Below are 8,104 nucleotides of genomic sequence, written 5' to 3'. Positions count from 1 at the left end.
GAGGATGTTACAAATATACCCCCTTAAGAAGATTCCGTCCTCGGAATCTGATCAAGGTCAAACAACTGGGGATAACGCGCCCTCATTAACTCCTCGGTTTCCCACGTCATGTTAGAACCTAAGCTGTGCCGCCATTCCACTAAAACCATTGGAATCTGTTTCTTTCTTAACTTGGTGACTTTCTTGTCCATTATTCTAACCGGCTCTTCTACTAACTTCTTACTTAAGTCCACTTTCAAATCCTTCAGCGGAAAAATCAAACTTTCGTCGTCTACCTTACACTTCCTTAAATAACATACATTGAACGTGTTGTGAATTCCAGCTAACTCTGAAGGAAGATCTAAAACTACCGTTTGATCATTCAAAATTTTTTTGATCGGAAATGGTCCAATAAACCTCGGTGCTAGTTTACCAAGCTTACCAAATCTGATCACCCCTTTCCACAGCGAAACTTTCAAATATACACGATCATCTACATTAAATATCACCAGACGTCTGCGCGGATCAGCATACATCTTTTGTCTTTCTCTAGCTGCTTTTAACTTTTCATGTGCAATTTTGACCTTTTATGCGGTTATCTGAACAATTTTGGGACCTGCAAATTGTTTCTCACCCACTTCTAACCAACACGTAGGAGTTCTGCATTTGTGACCATACAACATTTCATACAGCGGCATTCCGATACTCGAATGATATGAATTGTTGTAAGCAAACTCTATCAATGGATGATGTGAATCCCAAGAACCACCATATTCTAAGACACACGCTCTCAACATGTCTTCTAAAGTCTGAATCGTTCGTTCACTCTGACCGTCTGTTTGTGGATGATAAGCTGTACTTAGATTCACACGTGTACCCAGATTCTGTTGTAAACTGTTCCAAAAGTTCGATACAAACCTAGTATCTCTGTCGGACACTATAGACAACGGTACACCATGTCGACTAACAATTTCTTTCAAGTACAACTCTGCCAAATCACTCAATGAAGCTATTTCACGAGTAGCTAAAAAGTGAGCACTCTTTGTTAAACGATCCACTATCACCCAGATCATGTCATGTCCTTTCTGGGTTCGGGGTAATTTGGTTACAAAATCCATCGTTATATGATCCCATTTCCACTGAGGAATTTCTAACTGTCGTAAAGACCCATACGGCTTCTGATGTTCTGCTTTAACTTGCGCACATATATGACACTTTTCGACGAAACTTGCAACATCTGTCTTCATTGTCGACCACCAATACAACGTTTTCAAATCTCTATACATTTTATTACTACCTGGATGTACTGTCAATCTAGATTTATGCGCTTCAGTAAGGATTAAATCCCTCAAATCTCCAAGCTTAGGCACCCAAATTCGGTCTTTATTTTAATCCTCTGGAATCATTGCATAGGTCAAATTTTCTTTTGGTCATTTGCTCAGTCTTTAGGTTTTCATCATTCAATGCTATTAACTGAACTGTTTTTAATCGATCGATCAAGTCTGAAACTATCTCAATTCTCATAAATCTGACATTTTCGACTGTTTTCTTGCAACTCAGAGCATCTGCGACCACATTTGCTTTACCCGGATGGTACTTGATCTCACAATCATAGTCTTTAATCAATTCTAAACATCGACGTTGACGCGTATTTAATTCTTTCTGCGAAAAAACGTACTGAAGACTCTTATGATCTGTATAGATTTCACAATGTGTACCATACAAATAATGTCTCCAAAGCTTCAAAGCAAACACAACTGCTGTTAACTCTAAATCATGAGTAGGGTAATTTCGTTCATGATTTTTCAACTGTCGTGAAGCATATGCTATAACTTTATTTCTTTGCATCAAAACACAACCCAGACCTGCGCGTGACGCATCGCAGTAAACCACAAAATCTTCTGTTCCCTCTGGTAAAGCTAAAACCGGCGCTTGACATAACAACTGTTTGAGAGTTTGGAAAGCCTTTTCTTGTTCATCAGTCCATCGAAAGGCTACATCTTTTCTGGTTAACTTATTCAATGGACCTGCTATTTTAGAAAAGTCTTTGATAAACTGGCGGTAATAACCTGCTAAACCCAGAAAACTCTTGATTTCTGTCGGCGTTTTCGGTGAATTCCAATTCATTACGGCCTCTATCTTAGACTGATCCACTTTAATACCATGTTCACAAATCACATGACCCAGAAACTGTACTTCCCGCAACCAAAATTCACACTTGGAGAACTTAGCATACAACTGTTCCTGTTTCAGAAGCTCTAACACCAACCTCAGATGCGTAGCATGATCTTTCTCGATTTTTGAATATATCAAGATATCATCTATGAAGACAATCATAAACTTGTCGAGATACTGACCACACACTCTGTTCATTAGATCCATAAACACTGTCGACGCGTTTGTTAACCCAAATGGCATCACTAGAAATTCATAATGACCATATCTAGTTCTGAACGTTGTTTTTGGTATATCGTTCTCTGCAACACGTACCTGATGATACCCTGAACGTAAATCAATCTTTGAAAAGTAAGAAGCACCCTGTAACTGATCAAATAAATCATCTATTCTCGGTATCGGATACTTATTCTTTATTTTTCTCTTATTCAAATCACGGTAATCTATACACATATGAAGCGACCCATCTTTCTTTTTCACAAACAACCCAGGAGCACCCAATGGTGAAGAACTTGGTCGAATAAACACCTTATCTAACAATTCCTGAAGCTGAGACATCATTTATCGGATTTCTGACGGAGCTAATCTGTAAGGAGCTTTTGCAACTGGTGTAGCACCCGGAACCAAATTAATTTTATACTCTACTTCACGTACTGGAGGTAACCCTGGTAAATCATCTGGAAACACTTCTGGAAATTCTGACACCACGAGAATATCAGTCACCTGCTTCTTTTCTTTCTTGACATCAATCACATAAGCTAAGAACGAATCACACCCCTTCAATATCGCCTTCTGAGCTTTCATTAGGGAAACCATAGGGAAGTTAAATCCACTGCACTCTCCCCTAGCTATCACTCGGGATCCGTCGGCCAAACTGAAAGAAATCATATTCTTATCACACTTAATATTAGCCCTATTAGCTCTTAACCAATTCATGCCTATGACTATATCAAAGCTAGGTATAGGCATCAACAAACAGGTTAAAGGGAAAGAATGGCCGTCGATTTCGATGGTAATTCCAGACACAGATGATGTGCATGGAACCATTTTACCATCAGCTACTTCTATTCCCAAGGGAGCATCTAACATCCTAACAGGAAACTTCAACTTATCACAGAAGCCTAAGGACATAAAAGATCGATTCGCTCCAGAATCAAATAACACACGAGCTGGCAAGGAATTAACCAAGAACATACCGGTAATGACATCATTGGTAGCGGTTGCAACGTCTACTATCATCTGAAATGCTCTTGCCTCTGCTGTTGGAGGATTCCTTCTCTTCTGCCTGGCAGTAGAAGCAGAAGATCCCCTAGAAGTAACCGACCTCGCTCCTGACCCTGCCCCAGAACTGGCTCTTAGCGCAGATGGACAATCCGCCGATCTATGACCTTCCTGATGGAAACTCCAACAAACATTTGACTTAAAAGAACAAGCTGTTGCTTCATGACCTTTCACTCCACATTTCAAACATCTTCGGGTCATTGGAAAACATGAACCAGCATGAGTCGACTTACAAACATTACACCAATCAGGCTGACTGGAACCCGATCCGCTTATACCAGACTTACTCTTCTGTTTAAACCCACCTAACTTCTTACCACGAAATCCTGATTGCTTACTTGATTGCTGACCAGACTGACCACCTGTTTGACCTTCTGATTTTCCCCCAAAAGATCCACCTTTTAAACTTTCTCTTTTCGCTGCCATCACATCACGTTCAGTAACCTTGGCCATCTCATGAGCCTGCGCCAAAGTTGTTGCAAATCTCGCAACAGTTCTATACTTCGGCTTAATCACCCGAATGAAATGCTGAATTCTATCCTTCTCAGTCGGTACCCACTGTTGGACAAACCTTAGCTTCGATGTAAAATATCTGAAAACCCCATAAATTGTCATACTTTTTGTCATTATCATATTTAGAAACTCCGTTTTCAACCTTTCCATTTCATATTCAGAACAGTACTTGATAAGGCTAAAAAGGAACATATATTTCATAGCAAAATCCCCCAAGAAAGACAAGATTTTAGTTGCAATTGTTCCATTTTCAAGTAATATTCGTTTATTTTAAATAAGTGCGAAGACAAAAGGCGAAAATGACGAATTGAAGACACAAAGGTCCAAAAAGCTCAAAAGTACAAGATACAATCAAAAAGGTTCAAATTATTGATGAGGAACGTCTAAAAATGACAAGAGTACAAGTTACAAAACGCAAAGTACAAAATATAAAATTGTACGCAAGGACGTTCGAAAATCCGGAACCGGGACCAGAGTCAACTCTCAACGCTCGACGCAACGGTGTAAAAATTATGAGTCAACTATGCACAAGAATAAAATATAATATTTAAATAATTCATAATAAGAATAATATTAAATAATAAAAAGTTGTTAATTGAGCATAGTTCAGGGGTCATAAGTGAAAATTCAATTTCTAAATTCGCCTATAAAAGGCTTTGTAATCGTAATGTAAAAAGACACCTTTTTCTATCTTTTTCTTATTTATCAATATCAATTATCAATATCTATATTCTATATCTCTATCATAATGTTAACTTAATAAGATATAACAATAATCTTAATTTTAATTTTAAATTATGATAATAATAAGATTTATGATAGAGATCGTTTGAGTGTGTAAGTCGAAATTCTGTCCGTGTAACGCTACGCTATTTTTAATCATTGTAAGTTATGTTCAACCTTTTTACATTAATGTATCGTAACTAAGTTATTATTATGCTTATTTGAGCCGAAGTAATCGTGATGTTGGGCTAAAATATTAAGAAGGGGTTATTGAACTTTGGACCATAATTAAGGTTTGGGCAAAAGACCGACACTTGTGGAAATTGAACTATTGACTATTAATAGATGGGGGGTATTGTCTAATTGAGTGACAACTCATTGGAGTCTGTCGAACCTATCTTCAAATTAATTAACCTAATAATTAATAATGATTATGGTTGTCCTATTTAGTGATGTTCATATGGAATCTGTTATAATCATTTAATTAATCAATTGGGTTGGGTAATTGATTATTCATTCTGATCAAGTGGATGAATTAATATTCATAAACTAATTAAAACAGGGGTGGATTACATACAGTGATAACTGGTGTAATTGTTGACAGAAGTGATAACTGCGTCACAGTTTAAATCCTTAATCAGTTGGAATATTTGACTTCGGGTATAAGGGTAATTTGACGAGGATACTCGCACTTTATTTTTATGACCGATGGACTATTATGGACAAAAACCAGATAGACGTATCAAATAAACCAGGACAAAGGACAATTAACCCATGGTAATAAATTAAAATCAACACGTCAAACATCATGATTACGGAAGTTTAAATAAGCATAATTCTTTTATTATATTTCTCATCGTATCTTTATTTACTGTCATTTTATTACTCGCAATTTTATTTACTGTCATTTTATTTATTGTCATTATTTTACGCACTTTAATTATCGTCATTTATCTTTACGCTTAAAATATAGAATCGACAAACCGGTCATTAAACGGTAAAACCCCCCTTTTATAATAATATTACTACTTATATAATTATATATATTTTGTATAAATATAGTTAAAAATATAGTAAGTATCACCAGCTCCCTGTGGAACGAACCGGACTTACTAAAAACTACACTACTCTACGATTAGGTACACTGCCTATAGTGTTGTAGCAAGGTTTAGGTATATCCCATCCGTAAATTAATAAAACTTGTGTCATATTTTGTAGTATTTTGTATTAAAAATAATACTATTTCGTACCCTCACGCTACATCATCAAGTTTTTGGCGCCGCTGCCGGGGAGCGCTAAAACGCTATATTTTTAATTATAATAATATTGAAATAAAATATAATAATATAATAATATTGAAATAGAATATAATAATATAATAATATTGAAATAGAATATAATAATATAATAATATTTTAGAATATATTTTGAATCGTAAAAGTTTTAAAAAGTCGTATTTATTAAATACTTCAGGGGTATATTATGTAACTTGTAATTAATAATTTCTATCATATCGCTTTCATGTGAATAGTAAATTAATTAATTTCTTTTCATTTACTATTCATGAATAGTAAATGAATTAAAAAAAAAAAAGTTTTGAAAAAAAAATAATAATTATAAAAAAAAGTATTAATTTGTAAAAAAAATCATTTTTTTAAAAAAAAAAAAAACTTAAAAAAAAAAAAACGTAAAAAAAAAAACAAAAACGTAAAAAAAAAAAAAAAAACGTAAAAAAAAAAAAAGTATTAAAAAAAATATATTTTTTTAAGATTTTGTCTATAAAAAAAAAAGTTTTTTTTTAATTTTATTACCTTTAGATTTTTAGACTATAGTCGCAACTTTTAGTATTAAGTTTATTTTTGCCATAGTTATTTTTACTTCTAGAATTTTTAGGCTTTGCCGTAAAATCCCTTAAGTGCTTATTCCTTAGACTAAGTTTTAGGTGCTTTAGAATTTTGCGACGCCGTTTTTCGCGCTACTTTCTTATTTTTATTTTTCGACGCCTATTTTTCGACCTTTTATTTTTCGACCTTTTTCGACGCGCAATCTTTTTCTTTCTTATTTCTCGCTATTCTAGTTTTAGGATAAGATTTTTATTCTACTTCTTATCTAAATTTCTTAAAATTACGAAAATTTATTTTAAGTGGTTAAATTGATAGACATCAAAATTTTCTGGTTCGTAGTAATAGTTGGATTTGTACGTGGACCGGGTTATTGGAGCCAAACAGTCCTCAATTATATTGAGACCAAACGAATCCTGCCCCTCTGCTGCATCTTTTGGCTATTCGAAACGTGGGCAAAATCAGAAAAGTCTATTAATTGGATAACTTATATAATTTTTCTTTCCTTTTAAAAACTAATAGGATATTCAGTGAATGCACCGAGTAAAACGTTCACCACCTTTCATACGTTCACCACCTATAACTCGATCAAGACATCTAGCCAATATTGTCGCCGTTGATTTTTCTTTAGAATCGTCATCTAGTCGAACAAGAACTCCAATTCAAATTTCCGATAATCCATTTTTTGAACCCAACCTCACAATTGAGAATCCAGAGAATATTCAGGAACGGTTCGTAGATCCTGAACCACTAAACTTTCCTCCGGAGCCACCAATCATTCAAACAGAGATTGTTGAGGAACGAACCATTAAATCAGAATCATCTAGTGATACCGATTCAACGAATTCAATTATGGAAGTAACGGAACCTCTAAGTATGGAAGATCGAATGAGAGCTAAACGCACGGGCCAAGGTCACGCCATTATTAAGCCAGAAGTTAATGCGCCAGATTATGAAATCAAAGGACAAATTCTACACATGGTAACTAACCAATGCCAATTCAGTGGTGCACCGAATGAAGATCCTAACGAACACCTTCGTACGTTTAAAAGAATTTGTACACTATTCAAAATCCGAGAAGTGGAAGATGAGCAGATCTATCTCATGTTGTTTCCCTGGACTTTAAAGGGAGAAGCCAAAGATTGGTTAGAATCGTTACCTGAAGGGGCGATTGACACATGGGATGTCTTAGTTGAAAAATTTCTTCAAAGATTCTTTCCGGCATCTAAAGCCGTGAGACTTCAAGGAGAAATTGTTACGTTCACACAAAAGCCAAATGAAACATTATATGAGGCGTGGACAAGATTCGGAAGGATGTTGAGAGGATGTCCTCAACACGGTTTAGACACTTATCAAATAGTAAAAATATTCTACCAAGGTGTCAACGTTGCTACACGAAAAGACATCGACATAACAGCTGGTGGTTCCATTATGAAGAAAACCGCAACTGAAGCTTACAAAATTATTGATAACACAGCCTCCCACTCTCATGAGTGGCATCAAGAAAAAGATATTTTTCGTTCATCTAAAGCGGCTAGAGCCGATTCTAGCCATGACTTTGATTCCGTTTCCGCAAAAATAGATGCTTTCGA

The 8,104-nt window shown here is 35.4% G+C and overlaps 1 non-coding gene across 1 annotated transcript; it reads right to left on the bottom strand.

The window, feature by feature from the left end:
• Nucleotides 1-7,748: 7,748 nt before the first annotated feature.
• LOC139846170 (small nucleolar RNA R71) lies at nt 7,749-7,855 on the bottom strand. Its single transcript, XR_011758907.1, has one exon. It is a non-coding gene; the product is annotated as a small nucleolar RNA R71 (small nucleolar RNA).
• Nucleotides 7,856-8,104: the final 249 nt, after the last annotated feature.

Source organism: Rutidosis leptorrhynchoides, chromosome 4 (assembly GCF_046630445.1).
Source record: "Rutidosis leptorrhynchoides isolate AG116_Rl617_1_P2 chromosome 4, CSIRO_AGI_Rlap_v1, whole genome shotgun sequence".
Taxonomy (NCBI): Eukaryota; Viridiplantae; Streptophyta; class Magnoliopsida; order Asterales; family Asteraceae; genus Rutidosis; species Rutidosis leptorrhynchoides.
The sequence above is the reverse complement of the archived record's forward strand: the minus strand, read 5'-3'. Positions and strand labels throughout refer to the sequence as shown.